At 43.5% G+C, this 15569-nt stretch overlaps 1 pseudogene; it reads right to left on the bottom strand.

Annotated features, from left to right (window-relative positions):
• Positions 1–3900: 3900 nt before the first annotated feature.
• Positions 3901–6728, bottom strand: LOC132237571 (UAP56-interacting factor-like; annotated as a pseudogene).
• Between the last annotated feature and the right edge of the window lie 8841 nt (positions 6729–15569).

Below are 15569 nucleotides of genomic sequence, written 5' to 3' on the forward strand. Positions count from 1 at the left end.
TGTGATGCCCCACGGCCAGCAGGTGGTGCCAGAAGGCACCACAAATACTCATATTCTCCACCAACTGGGGGACAGAGAGGGTGGTGCTGTAGGGCTCAACCACAGTGTCGAACACTTTGGGTGAAAATAACCACATTGTGGGTCATGATGCAGTTGGGATACTCTTCATAGATCATGCTGATGAGCAAGGTGCCCATCCCAGAGCCCCTGCCCCTGCCCATGCCCCTGCCCCTGCCCAGTGAGTGGGCCAGCTGAGCAGATGCTGAGTGGGAAACACATGTGTCCTATTGATGCCACTGTGACATGCATCCCAAGAAGTGGCACCAACTGACTACCCTGAACCATAACCACCTCGTTGCTAATAGCCGTCCTTGAATAGCTTGTGACAACACTCAGGAAATTGATGGAGACTTGAATTCTCAATCTTAGAAAAGTACAGTTAGTTGTACAAAAACACTCCCCCTCCCCCCCGGCCCAATTTCCAACATTGGCCACTGTGTTGACACATTCTCAAACCTGCAGGTATGGTCTGCCAACCAGATGTTTCTATCAGGGCATAAGTTAGGGCATAGTGATCCCTGAAATCCTTGTCCATGCCAGAAGGACAAGGGGAAAAGGGGACCCACAGTGTTTGGGACATCTGGACATGGGAGCTTTCTGCCCTGGGGGCCGGCTAGCCTGCAGAGGTGGATCAGATGTCACCCTCATCTTCTTGAGGAGTTTCACCTGCTCACCCAGGAAGTGGCTCTCCAGGAAGTCACAGAGCTGAGGGTCTATGTGGGGAGAACCAGGGCATGCAGATCCAAGGGTCAGGTTCTTCCCTAGGACTACAGTGGCTTCTATGGCATCTTGGGTTTTACCACACTCCTCTTAGGAGGGCTTCTGCCTGTCCTGGAGGAGGATGTGGCCGCCTGCTGATTTTGCATCTTAAAAGACACCTGGTTTCCTTGTACTTTTCCTCAGCCAACTCGAGGAAGAGCTGGCCAACACCCTCCAGAGCCACATAGTTGAGGCCTAAATAGAAGCCCAGAGACAGGTAGGAGACCCACAGATGCAGGTTGACTAGGCAGTTGACAGCAGCCTCCACCTTGGTGGAATAATTCTGGAGAATTTGGGTTCTCATGGTTGTTCCACAATAAGAAGCTAAGGAGAAAAACAGTATTGGCTGGTCTCAGAGGTTGAGGATAGCTGTGGCGTTTCTGAAGGTGGTGACTGGAAAAGAGGTTGGAGGGTAGTTGGAGGCTGGAAGAAGGGCCATCCCTGGATCTGTGCCGTCCACACAGTTGAAGCAAGAGCAATAGCCCTACATTTTCTTGCTGATCAAATTCCTATGACAAGATTGTGACTCTTCTTGACTACTGGTTCCTAGATATAAGGAACCACAAATGTCTCCTGGGAGGAGTATTCACCTGGGCTCTGCAGGAGGAGAGCTCCTGGTCCCTACAGGTGCATGAATGGAAAGGACACGTTCCTCATGTGGCTTTGGGGAGTGATGACAAGTGGAGCTACTCCTGCATGTGCCCCTTGGTTACAGGCATTCTTCTGATTAGTGTCACAGTGCCATATACAAGTACTGGAATGAAAAATTCACCCTTAATCCTGGAGTATGGCATCCCATCCTTAGAGCATTGCCTCTGAGAAGGCCAGCCAAAGTCGTGTTTGAAGCATCAAATTCACTGAGCCATCAGCTGACTCGAGATGGAGCATCAGATGCCATCAGCACATTCCATGCCATGGCTCATGCTTGCAGCTTCTCTGTGAAATGGATGCCTTAGTTTGATGTGATGAATGAAAAAAATGACCAGTTGCCAAACAGTGCCCCTCCTTCCTCTTTGCCATCTTGCCCTTTGGAAAGTAGCCCTTTTTAAAGAAGGACCCTTCACATCATGTGCACTGTGGCCTGTGCTCTGAGCAGCCAGACCACTTAGGTATGTCACACTGAGGTGGATTGCACTTTCTGGTGCTGGTTTGATATCAACCTTGGGCTCTATCTGTTTTCTTTCCTCCATGTTTCTCTGTGCCTACTCGTGGTCATAGCGGAGGCTTGCTGTACATTAGCTTTCTGATGATTTTTTCCCCCACAGCCTCCATTCTGACTTTATTAACAATTTTTGGTTTTACAGCACTTGGTAGGGTAAGCATTCTTCTGACCAACAGAATATCCATTCCCATGAAACATTCAGGTAAAAAAGACACAAATTATTTTCATAAGCCTGCTTAAACATCCCCACATTCATAATCCCATCAAACCTTTTGTTGGGAGAGCAACCTTGATGTTCTCTCAATCTAATTCTGGCCCAAACCAGGGCTTCACAAATGGGTTTTGGTACCACAGTCTGTGAGGCTCCCATGTCAAGGAGTCCAGAAACTTCTCTAGCTCCTGAACATTTTACCTACTCTGGTGCAAAGGCTTAGGGTCCCCAGGGAAGGGTTGAGTCAAGGGACTGTGGGTTTTTTTTTGTCAGCCTTCATCTTTGCTCAAAGCAATTGCAGGTTAGATTTCTCATTATAATTTTTGAACAAGGATAGAGCAGACTTATTTGGGGGATCAGTTGGGGAACCTTTTGACCCACACAACCTAGAGTAGTACTGTATTCAAATCTTTGCTTGAACCCAATCAATGTTCATTTTACTCATATCTAACCATTGAGGGCAACCGTGGTAAGGGGTATGCGCATGGGCTCCTTCTCTGGGTGGTTCAGTGGCATAAATTCTGGGCAGGTTCATCAGCTGACATTAGCATAGGGAAAGACTGAGGGAGTCTTTAGTGGCAATAGCTTTGGGGTTCCTAACAGCCAGGAGGCCTGCTTGGGTTGTTGATGGTGAAATTAGCTAGGGTCTTCAGTCATTTTCTTCCAAAATGGGAGGTTTCAGCTGAGGGGATCCCTGCTGATCACAAGCCATATGGGACTGGGGGGTGGGCTGACACAGGGAAATATTGCCTATGATTTCCTATGTGGCCATCTTTGATATTTGTGTTCCACTGGATAGCAGTAGCTCCTGCATTGCACTCCAGAGCTCTCTGAGCTATTTTCATCAGCAAGTACTGGTAATCATTGTTTTCCTGGAAGTACAAGTGCTGGGACCTCCTAGTCCACCAAACTTGCTGATGTTATACTCAAAAATGTTTCTTTTTTGTGTGTAAGAAATAATGATGGTTATTGGGGACCAGGAATTTTTAATGGTATTGATGGTAGCTGGGCTTTCATGGTGCTAAGCTAACCAGGAGAGGCTAGGATCCAAGGAAAACTAGCTGATTCTTCTTCCTCCAAAGGCGCCGATGATTGTCCTTCATACTGACATTTGGCTCAGGAGATTCAGAGGACAGACACTGTGGGCAGTGATGAAAGGTAGGTTTTCTAGCCTAGCCTGTTTGTCTCAGTGGATAGAGCATCAGCTCATGAACTGAAGGATCCTGGGTTGGATTCCAGTCAAAGGCACGTGCCTGGGTTGCAGGTTTGAACCAGGGCACATGCAGGAGGCAACCAATTGATGTCTCTCTCACATAGATGTTCCTCTATCTGTGTGTCTCTCTCCTTCCCTTTTACTCTCTCCAAAAATCACTGGAAAAATATCCTCGGGTGAGGATTAAAAAAATGTGGTTACATGGTCTTTTAAAATGTATCTTTCAGTTATTCTCAGGTGTTCTGGACTAAAGGTTGTGCGGTATTGGCGAGCAGCCCTTGGCTTTTTGGCCATAATGCCTTGTAGAAATAGAATGCTTCTGAGTTCCCGAATGTTGTCTGTGTTCCTACTGGGTTTAGAGGTCTAATATAGCCACATTTGATGTTTTTAAAATAACTGTCAGGTTTGGGATTGTCTTTCCTCAAGTTATTTTCATAGTGTAGTCCCATGTGCTCTTATTCTGTATTAGTTTTTTTTTTTTTAAATAACAAGAAAACGAAAACATCTTTATTCCATATTTTCACAAACTGTTCTAAAGAAAGCAAACTGCTCAGTTGTTTATCCTTGGTTTTAAAATATACTGGTAATTCTAAACCAGTCTAAAATGTATTGTTAATGAATAAAATCTAAGCATTTATACTTGCAAAAATGTTTTTGTAATGAGTGAAGCATTGGCCTAAGGAGAGACTAAAATTTATTTTCAAATTGTGTAACTGGCTTCCAATAATCCCTTATCAGTAGACTTACTGGCAAAAACCAGATATTAAAGATCAGATTTAATTCTTTGGTAGAAGCATGAAACTGTTTCTGAGAGCTTTTCATGGCTAGCATAAACTAAGTAACCCAAGGAGCATGGGAGACAATAATGAAGTCTAGTATACAATGCAAGTCAGGCAGGAGCCATAACTTAACGTTTTGTTTTTAAACAGGGAAAATCAACACTAACAATACATTCTAGGGAAGGAATCTAAAACCTACTTAGAAGCTTTAATATTATATCAAACCAAAAGATTAAGCTTCAAAATGACTAAATTTATAACTGGATATTTTGCTGCATTTTGGCTTTATACTGTAGCTTGTAGTATACAACAATCTGAGGACTCTTAGCACTAGCTTGGCACAACTGACTAACTCCTCCTATCCCTCCCTCCAGAGTGTGGGGGGAAATAATATTCTTCTCACCATAAATGCCTCAATTTTATACAACTCAGAGTGAAAGGTATAAAAACAAGGTTACAACTATATTATCATTTTGCATTTTTTTCTTTGTGACATATACAAGTATATTTTTGTTTTGGGGGCTGTATACTGTTTAATTTAGCAAGTTTTAAGCCTATAAAATTTAACTTTTTGAATAAGAAGAGTATAGGACTTTCTAGCTTTTAATTTTATCATCAAAATATCTAAGGAACTCAATCCACTTTAATAATGATAATGTTTCTAAATATCACTTGAAAAATTCTTTGTGAACACTAGACTCAAGACTACACTAAATCCAAACAGTATACCTATGACCTGGGTTTTAAAGTTTTTCACCTCAGTAACCTGCCTTCAACCTGCTACTTCCTCTCATGCTTTCTTCATTTACTTACAAAAATTGTCAGATTTTTACATTGGACTTTCTCCTCCAAGGCTCTATTAGGCATATTTGTAAACATGCATTTATTGCCTCCAAAGAGCAACATCTTAAACTGAGACTTATGCTAGAGTCACCTTTCTTGTTAAAATTTCAACTTTAAAGATTTATAACTCTGGAGCATTAGCCTAACACTATCTGAAAAATGAACCAAGTTCCAGATCTTCCCATAAATCTTAAAACCCAAAAGTAGAATTCTAAGTTTTTAAATATCTCTAATGAAGGAAGTCAACTGCACTTATTATATCAACACTATTAAAGGATAAGGGACAGCAACAAAAGGACCTATTCATATTTCTGAAGACCAAGATTTACCATGGCAAAGTACAAAAAGTGGGCAAAGGAGATGAGATCCTAAATACCACTATCATAAAAATAACTTTTGTCTTTCTGTCTTTCTGCTGTATGAGGAACCAAAAAGTCAACTAGAGAATTGTTCCATCTGGCTCAACCAAGAAATCTGTAACAACAGGTAGGCATATTCCCTGTTATTCTTTCAGGGCATTATTTATACATGTTAAAAAAAAAACAAAACTTCAAAAATAAAAAGAGTATTTAGCCTTGTGAATATTTTTAAATAATGTTTCTTGAATTTCTGTGATAAACTCTTCAAGTAATTCAACTTTTTTAACAGAGTCATCACTCAAAAGTCCCTTTAACATGGGTTCTACCCCATGGTTACAAAGCGGCTTCCTCCTTTGTTGAATGTGAGAGTGGCTCTTTGTTCCTTCAGGATTCCAAATCGCTCATTCAAAGTCATCCCTGTCTGTTTTCCCACATTATTTATATCAAATTGCAGGGGAACACCTTTAGGGACTTTCTTTACATCAGATTGCTCCCGTTTTGCCAAGAATGAAGGTACAGCAGTATGAGTTAATTGTGGTTTCTGAGTTACTGGGCACTGCACTGCTCCAGGGTTATCAATGGATACAGTTAAAATTCCTCCATTTGTGGTGGAAGTCCGCCATTGATGAGTTCTCTTTGCTACTACATCATCTAGCAGTTGTTCTGTGTTCAACAGGGCCTGAACCTTCAGGCCTCTTCTGAAAAGAAAAGTTGCCTGACGAGTGTCTTTCTGATGACTTAATTTATTTTCACTCCTGGTATAATTGGTTGGGATGTTATTTTTTCTATTTAGCTGGTTAGGTCTCTTAAGAACTGCAACTGGTTTTCTCTGCACTTCATTTTGTCTCAGAAGGTTTGCCTTCCTTTTTAACGCTGGAAAATATCTCTCTGTATTCTTGTCACTTAGAGGCGGTCGATTCGTAGGACTAATTCCTTTTCGAATTCATTGTTTTCCTAGTTGCAAGGCCAGTGATAACTCCATAATGACGTCTCTTCCCAGGCATCATTCTTCCTCCACGGCTCAGATTATTCTTACCAAAACCGGAACTCTGTTGGATTCCCCATCGTACTCTCATCCTGAATTGTCGGGCACCACTTTGCTGGAGTCTTCTATTTAGTCGTGGAAAATTCTGCTTCTTTCCTTCCTTTCGATTCAATTTGATGATATTGTCCAGAGACATAACAATTTTGTCGAGGTTTTCATTACTGTGGGGTTTCGGCGGCGGCAGCGGGATGGTCGTGGCTCCCACTAGCCGAGTACCAAACCGGTTCATGGCTGGAGGCGTCCTGCGGATTCAGTCAGTCGACAAGGCCAGAGACCTAGGCCTGCCACCTCCCACTTCTGCTCACAGACCACCTGCACCAAAGGAGCGCGCACGCGTGCTAGCAGAGTCCTCGCCTCCCACCCGCGGCTGCGCGCAGGGGGCCTGTATTAGTTTTGAAGGAAGTGTGGAGAGAGCTGCTATTGCCTGCAGCCCTTCTTCCTCTTATTTCTGATAAAAACTAAGTTTCCTAACACAAGTGTGAAGTAGAGTTGCAGCACCACTGCTCCTGCACTTTAGGGCTTTTATGAAGTAAAATAAGGGTGATTTGTTGGTCTAACAACCAAGACAGCTACTGAATGCCTAACAGGAAGGGCATTAACACAGCATGGGTATGCTGGACAAAGGGATGATTTCATCCTGCTACTCAGAACAGCATGCAACCTGCACCCCAGTCCAAGGTTTCAGGTTCCAGGGGCCCAGAAGGAAGCCCTTGTTAGGTGCACCTGGTGAGCAGGGTCACTACAGGGGCACATCACAGGCTCCATGTCATGAAAATGCCACAAGATAAAACTCCCTACAGCTAAAGTACTTGGTGTCAAGACGAATGGTCCTGGGTTGTCCTAACTCCCTCAGTGTCTCTGTGAGCTCAGCCGGATCAGGGCAACTCTCTCCTGGTCCACAGTCTCTTGGGTCCTGTAACACTCCAGGGGGACGGGGTAGAGCTGGAGCTCTAAACTGCACAGCCAGGCTGTGTGGCACAGCAGCTTCTTTACGGTGGCCACGGAGAGGTGGTTCTCAGAGATGGTGAAGCCCCTGAGCTGGTGACAGTGGCTCAGGACAGGCAGGATGGCCTCGACTTGGGAGTCCACCATCCCACAGTTATCCAGGAGGAGGTCCTGGAGGGTGGGTGTCACTGCCCCCAGCAGAGCTCGGAGGGGTTCGGGACTCAAATCGGTGAGGTTGGTGGCATACAGACACAGGGACTTCAGCTGCCTCAGGTTCGGGCACTGGAACAGGTGTGTCAGGTCTGAATGTGTCAGCTGCCAGCAAAGCCATATGGAGAGTTTGTCCAAGGGGGTCTGCAGGCACCTAAGCATCTGGTCCAGACGGCCTCGGAGGAAGGAGGGAGATTCCAAGTAGAGCTTCTTGAGGTGCTACAGACTGAGCATCAGAGAGAGGAACTGGGAAAAGTATTGCTGTTCTTCCTGCTCCTCCCTTTCCCACTCCTCTTCCTCTTCCTCCTCCTCCTCTTCCTCATCCTCCTCCTGTTCATCCTCCTCCTCAGCTAACACCTTTATGTGGCAGACAGAGAGACTCTGCAGGTTACTCATCTGACCCAGGTAGAGAGCAAATGTCCCCAGGGTGGGCAGGTCCCAGGTGTAGTCCACTTCCACCTCCTGGAGCAGTCCAGCTGCACCACATCCAGGACCATCCTGGCCCTCTCAAAGGGCACATCAAAAAACCTCAGTGACTTGCAGCACAGGTGTGCCAACCCTTTTCTCTGCCGGGCCCATTGGATGATGTACATGAAAAACTTATCCCTGTCCCTTTTATTGAAGTTAAGGTCTAGGAACATCTCCAAGGGAGCCAAGGGGTGCTCCATGTTGGGGCTGGAGCTGTGCACAGCCACTGGTCCTGTCTGAGAGCACTTCTGGGTGCTGTCTCCACACCACAATCTCCAGAGGTTGACATTCATGTTCCTTAAATCCAGCACCCGAAGTTTCCACCTCCTGGGGCGAATCTCTTGGGCAAGCAGAATGTCAAGCCCCTCAAACACTGCTTGTAAGTCCATGAACGGAGGCAGCCTCAGCAGGCTCCCCAGAGGGAGGACAGTGAAGGGCCAGGTGTGCACCAAAGCCTTCAGGGGCTTCCGCATTCTCCTATGGTAGGCCTGTAAGAGCTTAGATCATTTTAAAACTGTAATAGCAATGTGGTTGAAAATCACATGCTTGGGCTCATTTATGTTCATATATTCTATTTGTATAACAGTACCTTCCATTGTCTTCTCATGTTCTCAAGAGCAGGATTTTTATTCTTTTTAAAACTGCCTAATATGTAAACAATAACTTAACATATCTACATAAAATATAAAATGAGTGCCGACAGATAGGAGGTGTGGATCTCTGTCCACGTGGTCAGATTTTCAAGATCAGATTTCACCTGGGTAGTAGTTTTCAGTGGAGGAGCCAATGGACTTGGGGCTCATTTGGAAATCCTGGCGATAGGCAGCACTCTGAGAGGCAGGGTTGCTTCAATCCAAGTGTTGGGGGAATTTACCATCTTTTTCCAGAGAGCAACTTCCTCTGAAGTAGAGTCCATCCAGTCCACTTCAGTTTCAGAACTTTTACCTGAAAAGAAGCTTTGAGTTAAAAAAGGAATAGCGCATCGGGGAGTGGGAGGGAACTTGTTATTCTTTTTTAAAAGATATTTTCTATTAATTTCACAGAGGAAGGGTGATGTAGACAGAGATAGAAACATCAATGATAAGAGAAAATCATTGATTGGCTTCCTCCTACCCACCCCTCACTGGGAATGGGGCCAGCAACCTGGCCATGTGCCCTGCGGGGGAATTGAACCAAGACTTCCTTGTTCATGGGTTGATGCTCAAACACTGAGCCACACCAGCCGGGCAGTCATTCTTTAATTATAAGCACCAATGGAAGTCAGCTAGGAAGAGTTTTAACGTCACCAGGAGGGCAGATCTGGGACTCACTATAAGAAAGAACTGTTGAACCATCCGAGATGAGTACTCTATTCCCAGAGTAATGGTTTCTCTTCTCAGTCATCGAAAAGCTAGATGACAATCTGTCACAGGCATGGGGGAGTGGTAGGAAGGATTCCCACTGTGGGTTAGAAGTGACAGTAGATAAGCTCTGAGGAAGCTTGACTACAGCTTTAGCGTTGAGCAGACTCAATTTGAATCTTGGCTCCACAACTTACTCTGTTACTTAATTTCTTAGAACGCCAGCTGTTCTGGAGATAGCATTAGTAACTACTCATCAAATTGCTGTTAGCATGAAGTGAAATAATGCAAATAAAGCACTCAGTACAGTGACCAGTGCTCCATAAATATTGGTTGCTATTATTATTCAAAGCACACTTTTATCTAGAAAAGGCTATAATGTTTTTTTCAGGAAAGAGTAGTGACCAGAGCTCTTCTGTTCCACAATAAGGTAAGCTCTGCGTGGTGACACCCTGCACCCTGTTAATCTTCATATCCAGAGCCCGCAGCACGCAGCTAGCACGCCTTCATTCACTCATTGTATTACACTTAACGGAAATATCTGTGTGCATTAGGAAGGAGCACAGCAACAAACCTCTAGCGTCTCCAGAAGCATTTGGCTCACAGATGATAAAAAAAATGTAACAAATATTACCGGTTCCAAAGCTGATGCAAAGACCTCCAAAGACTGGTTGGTTAATTTGTAATGGTCTCAGACGGTAAGCTCTATGCAGGCTTCCATCAGATCTTCAGGCCTGAACCCATCATACACCATGGTGTGGATGAAGACAGGGTTGCTGGTCTTCCCCACAGCTCTTGTCCTCTGGTGACTTTTCCGACTTATATCTGGCAGGATGATACTACCAAAGGAAACATGATTGTGAGAGCATTTGAATGAAATAGTGGACACTTGTGCTTTCCATACACTTCAACGTAGCTACTGGTGGAAGGAAGGGAAGGGGAGAGTGTAGAGAAACAGCACTGATGGTGGGAGCCTTCATGCGGGAAAGACGGTGCATTTGAGCGGACCAGACTTGCCTTGAACCTTGACTCTGCCACTCATTGGCTGTGTATTGCAGGGAAAATCAGTTAACCTCAGACACTTGCTTCCTTATCTGGAAGATGGGAGTGGTAACACCCACTTCACAAGGTTAGTATTAAAATTACATATTAAGCCAACAGCTTAGCTCAGTTTCTGCATTTAGTAAGTGCTTACTTTGTAGCAATTGTTTGAGGATTCCTTTAAAATTTGGAAGCACAGTCTATTCCTGATCATCTGGGATAGCCTAAGGAATTAGTCTTGTACAGAAATGGAAAAGAAGAGAAACCTCCCCAATTTGTTAGATTTGATTTGGGAAATAAATTATATATTTTCAACCATTTACATTTAATTTGTGGTAACAGCTGAATTAACTTTAACCTATCATGCCACCGGTAAAGGCAAGAAGGTCTGAGACTAGTCTCAAAATAGGAGACTGACCTGAGTTGAAAAATGTTACCAGATGACATCTATGAAGAATGTGTTGCCTTTTTGTTTTGTGGATGGTTTCTTTTGCTGTATCAAAGCTTTTTGGTTTGATGTAGTCCCACTCATTTATTTTTGCTTTTACTTCCCTTGCCTTTGGGGTCAAGTTCACAAAATCCCCTCTGAGACCAAGGTCCATGAATTTAGTACCAATATTTTCTTTGATGTATTTTGTTATTTTAGTCTCATATTCAGGTCTTTAATCCATTTTGAGTTCATTTTTGTGTAAGGTGTCATACCCCCATGCTCATTGAAGCATTGTTCACAATAACCAAGACATGGAAACAACCTGTGTCCTTTGATGGATGATTGGGTAAAGAAGATGTGGTACATTTATACAACGAAATACAACTCAGCCATAAAAACAAAGAAACAAACAAAAAGATGAAACATTGTCAATTGTGACAACATGGATGGACCTTGAGTGTATCATACTAAGTAAAATAAATCAGGTGGGCCTGGCTGGCATGGCTCAGTGATTGAGCACTGACCTATGAACCAAGAGGTCTTGGTTTGATTCCCAGTCAGGGCATATGCCCAAATTGTGGGCTTGATCCCCAGTGTGGGGCATGTAGGAGGTAGGCAATCAATGATTCTTTCTTATTGATATTTCTATCCCTCTCTCCCCCCATTCATATCTGAAATCAATAAAAATATTAAAATAAGTCAGGTGGGAAAGAACAAGAACCATACAATTTCACCCATATGTGGGATATAAAACAGAAAGCAACATACAAACCAGCAAAACAAAATCATAATCACAGACAATAGTATGGTTGTTATCAGAGGGGGAGGCGGGTGGCGAGCTGGGGGAGGATGAAGAGGGGAAAGAGGGTCAAATATATGGTGATAAAAGGAGAATAGGCTTTGGGGGGGAGATCACAGTGCATTATACAGAAGATGTATTATAGAACTGTACGCCTGAACCTTAGATAATGTTATTAACTAATGCTACCCCAATAAATTTAATTTAAAAAAGAACATCTAGAGGGAAAATCACAAATAATGTCATATAAAATTGAATAGCTACAACTGGACTTCTGGTAGAATCTATAGAGATAAAATTAGTCAGAGGGAGTTAGGATGACACATCAATATCTGTTTAGCTACTATTTAGATACCAGGCATTTATATGTGTAACAGAGAAAAAGGTTTGCCACTTAAGAATCAAAATTGTTTTAAATTCTTATGAGCTATTAGTACAGCTCTGCTTAGCAAATACTTTTCCAGAAATTTGCAGGCTGATGCCAAAGGCCTCTCGGAAATGGGTCATAGAATAGGTGCTCCTCTAGGAGGCCAAGGGCTGTGACATCCCACTGTTAGAAATCGCATAAAGTCTTTAGTACTGAATATTGTTCTCACCAGTAGATGTGCCTCCTAGAAGACATTACATATCTGAGTATGTGGTCTCTGGTTTCATTTTTACATATTTCCTTTTACCTTTATGATTTTAAAAGTATATGAAGTCTTGGGGGCGGGAGTTCATATCACAGGTTCCCCTAATTCATGGAGTCACTGTCTCAAATTATTTCATTTAAACTATGGATGATGAGTTTCAGCATCACAGAAATAGAGAACTAACATCAACCAGCAAAGGCCAGGCTACTGTAGAACTGCAAAGGCAGACTTATATCAATGCTATTACCATTTGACAAAGGGATTTAGATGGCTGCCTCTTAGCATTGGTAGATCAAGGCATTCCTTCACCTATATGTGTACTTCTCCAGTTGTAGGAAACTTTTTACCTATAATAGAAAAAAGAGAGAAAATAAGATGTTAGTGCTCTTCCTCTTTTGGCAATACTGCATCTAAAGATGCCAATCTAAAAATGCACTGGCACACATCTTAGCTATCTCTAATAATATAAGTGTAATATGCTAATTAGACCGAAGGGATGAATGACCTTCCGGACGTCATTCTGGACGTCCTTCTAGATGAAGCCGTGGCTGAGGCGGCAGGGGCCAAGGCAGAGATGGTTAGGGCTGACTAGGCAGGCAGGCGAGCGGTTAGGGGTGATCAGGCAGGCAGGCAAGAGGTTAGGGGCGACCAGACAGGCAGACGAGTGGCTAGGGGCAATCAGGCAGACAGGCAAGTGGCTAGGGTCAATCAGGCAGGCAAGGCATGCAGAGTGGTGAGGGGCAATCAGGCAGGCAGGCAGCGTGGTTAGGGATGATCAGGCAGGCAGGCAGGCAGGCAAGAGGTTAGGAGCCAGCAGTCCCTGATTGTGAGAAGGTACAGACCAGGCTGAGGGATCCTCCCTGTAAGTCCATCTTCTATATTTTGGACAGTGTTACTGTCCTAAAGAGAAATCTAATTATTTTCCTCACAATAGTGAGAAACTTCCTTAAAAACTCCAAGGTAAAGTGCAAGTTTCACCTTTGGGCTTGCACCCACCACATGAGCAACACCTCCAGCCATAACTTATCTGTCTCATGTGCCAACTCAGTCATTTCTCCTGGTCCCTCGGAATCCCAGACCCTTCTTGCCTCCATGCCACTGAACCTGAAAATCTCTCAACCCCATCTTTCTACCCTACTCCCTTCTGAATATATCAAACTCCTCCTGGGCGGAGGTTCTACCTCATCTGTCACTTTCCAACTTTCCCAGTCAGTTGCTCTCTGCAATCTAATGATAAGCTGTACATGTTTCCATTACAACATTTACCACACACTATTCTTTTATCATTGTTTTCCTTATTATGGGCATTCTCTTGTTCTTTTTAAAAAAAAAAATTGCCAGAATCCAATTGTAAACTCAATGACTCGATGAAAACCCAATAAAATAGTAGGGCAAATTATCATCAACCCCCATTTTCTCTATATGGAAAGTGAAGCATCCATAAATGAAATGACTTGGTGACATGTAGTTGGAGAATGATAAAGCTTGTACTATGAGAACTCTCAAGAGTCAAGAGGAAGTCTAGAGGAAGAAAGAAAAGGAGGAAGAAATAGGGAAAAGAAGAGAGAGGGAATGAATGGATGCAGACACTCAATACCTAACCAATTACTACCTCAGGTGCGCATTTGCAGACCAAATGCCTGTAGTTTTGACTATTCACAAGTTACCATGAATATATGTCACATGGAAATTGTAGTTAAACAGGGCACAAGATAGGTATGAGGTGGTGAGTCCCTGGCTTTTGAGTCTTTGGTCCACCACCCAGCATATGGCATCTCAATCTTTTATTGCAGGTTTTTAATAAATACTAGTGTCCCAGTGCACGGATTCATGCACATTGAAAGGAAATTAATTAAAAGAAATGTTTTAATTTTCTATTCATCCTTTATAATAGAAGTGTCAACTAAATTCACGATTGACAATGACAGATCGAAACACATGCTTGCGATTGGCACCAGCGAGAGCGATAGATGATAGATAGATAGATAGATAGATAGATAGATATAGATAAACTTGCTTAATGAGATCTACTTTCTGATGTAGCTAATCTTTTTCCAGCCCAGTGAAGCACCCCAACTTCTCTTTCAGGTAATTGTCAGAAAAACATCAGTAAATATCATCACGAAGCAGATTATTAGTGTAGATCACACAGGGTGAACAAAGGGTAAACTATTTAGCTGTAGCAGTGTTTGACTATATTCTGCACAAAGAGAAAACCTGAAGTCATTTTCAAGATCCACCATTTCTTCTTTTCAGCCGGGTCAAGTGTCTAAACTTTCTAAATCTCCGTTTTCTGGCTAATGAAAAGAAAATAGGATTCTACCAAGTCTCCTATCTACGTACTCCAAGACTTCTGTGAGGATCAAATAAGATGAGGCACGGGAAAATTCATTACAAACATTTGGTTGAACTGTAAAATGTTTGCACCTGGCTATAAAGCAAGTTGGGTTCCTGGGCTGGAGAAACTGCAAGGAGGCTAGTCGCTAGGGAGAGGAAGCCAGGTGTTGCTATGTGGCATCATTACCTGGCATGCACAGCGACTGTTTCTGCACTGGGCTGGGCTGTGGGTTGCATTTTGCACCACGGGGTCTTGGTAGCGTTGGCTGCGGGGCCTGTGTCAACTTGGGGGAAGCGTAATGTTGTTTTGTCAGTGCCAGGTCTGTGGTGCCATTTATTTTTAAATGGCCAGTGCGTGTCATGGCAGCTCCTGCATTGAGCATCTGCTTCCTGGTAGTCAGTGGGCATCATAGCTACTGGTTGGATGGACATTTAGCCATATATATATATATATATATATATATATATATATATAGCCTCATTTAATCATCTGAACCACCTGTGAGACAGGTATAATCATTTCCATACTTCAGACACACTGAGGAAAATGGTATGCTGTGGTGATAGTTGCAGACTTGGGAATAGCAAAGGTCTCAGGATGCACCCGAACTTGTCTCAAGATAGTGGACCTGAAACAACCCTAGAATCCATTCTAAAAATAAGCAAAGAGCTAAATGGAAAACCCACACCACTTACTTCTAAACCTCAACTGACTTGCTCTGAGGAATCTAACACCCCACACAGTTCAGTCTTCCTTCCCGAGGGCCTGAGTGGTTGAGGCACTGAGCAACATGGCTTGGCTGAGATCCAGCCCAAGCCCTCAGCCTCACAGCCCAGTGTTTTAATCTGATTCAGCCAGTGGCAGAGGAGCCCAGGGGCCTGTGGCCATGAGTAATGACAGCCAGCACCAAATACATCTGTCTCATCAGAAGCTGA

Source organism: Myotis daubentonii, chromosome 6, assembly GCF_963259705.1.
Source record: "Myotis daubentonii chromosome 6, mMyoDau2.1, whole genome shotgun sequence".
NCBI lineage: Eukaryota > Metazoa > Chordata > Mammalia > Chiroptera > Vespertilionidae > Myotis > Myotis daubentonii.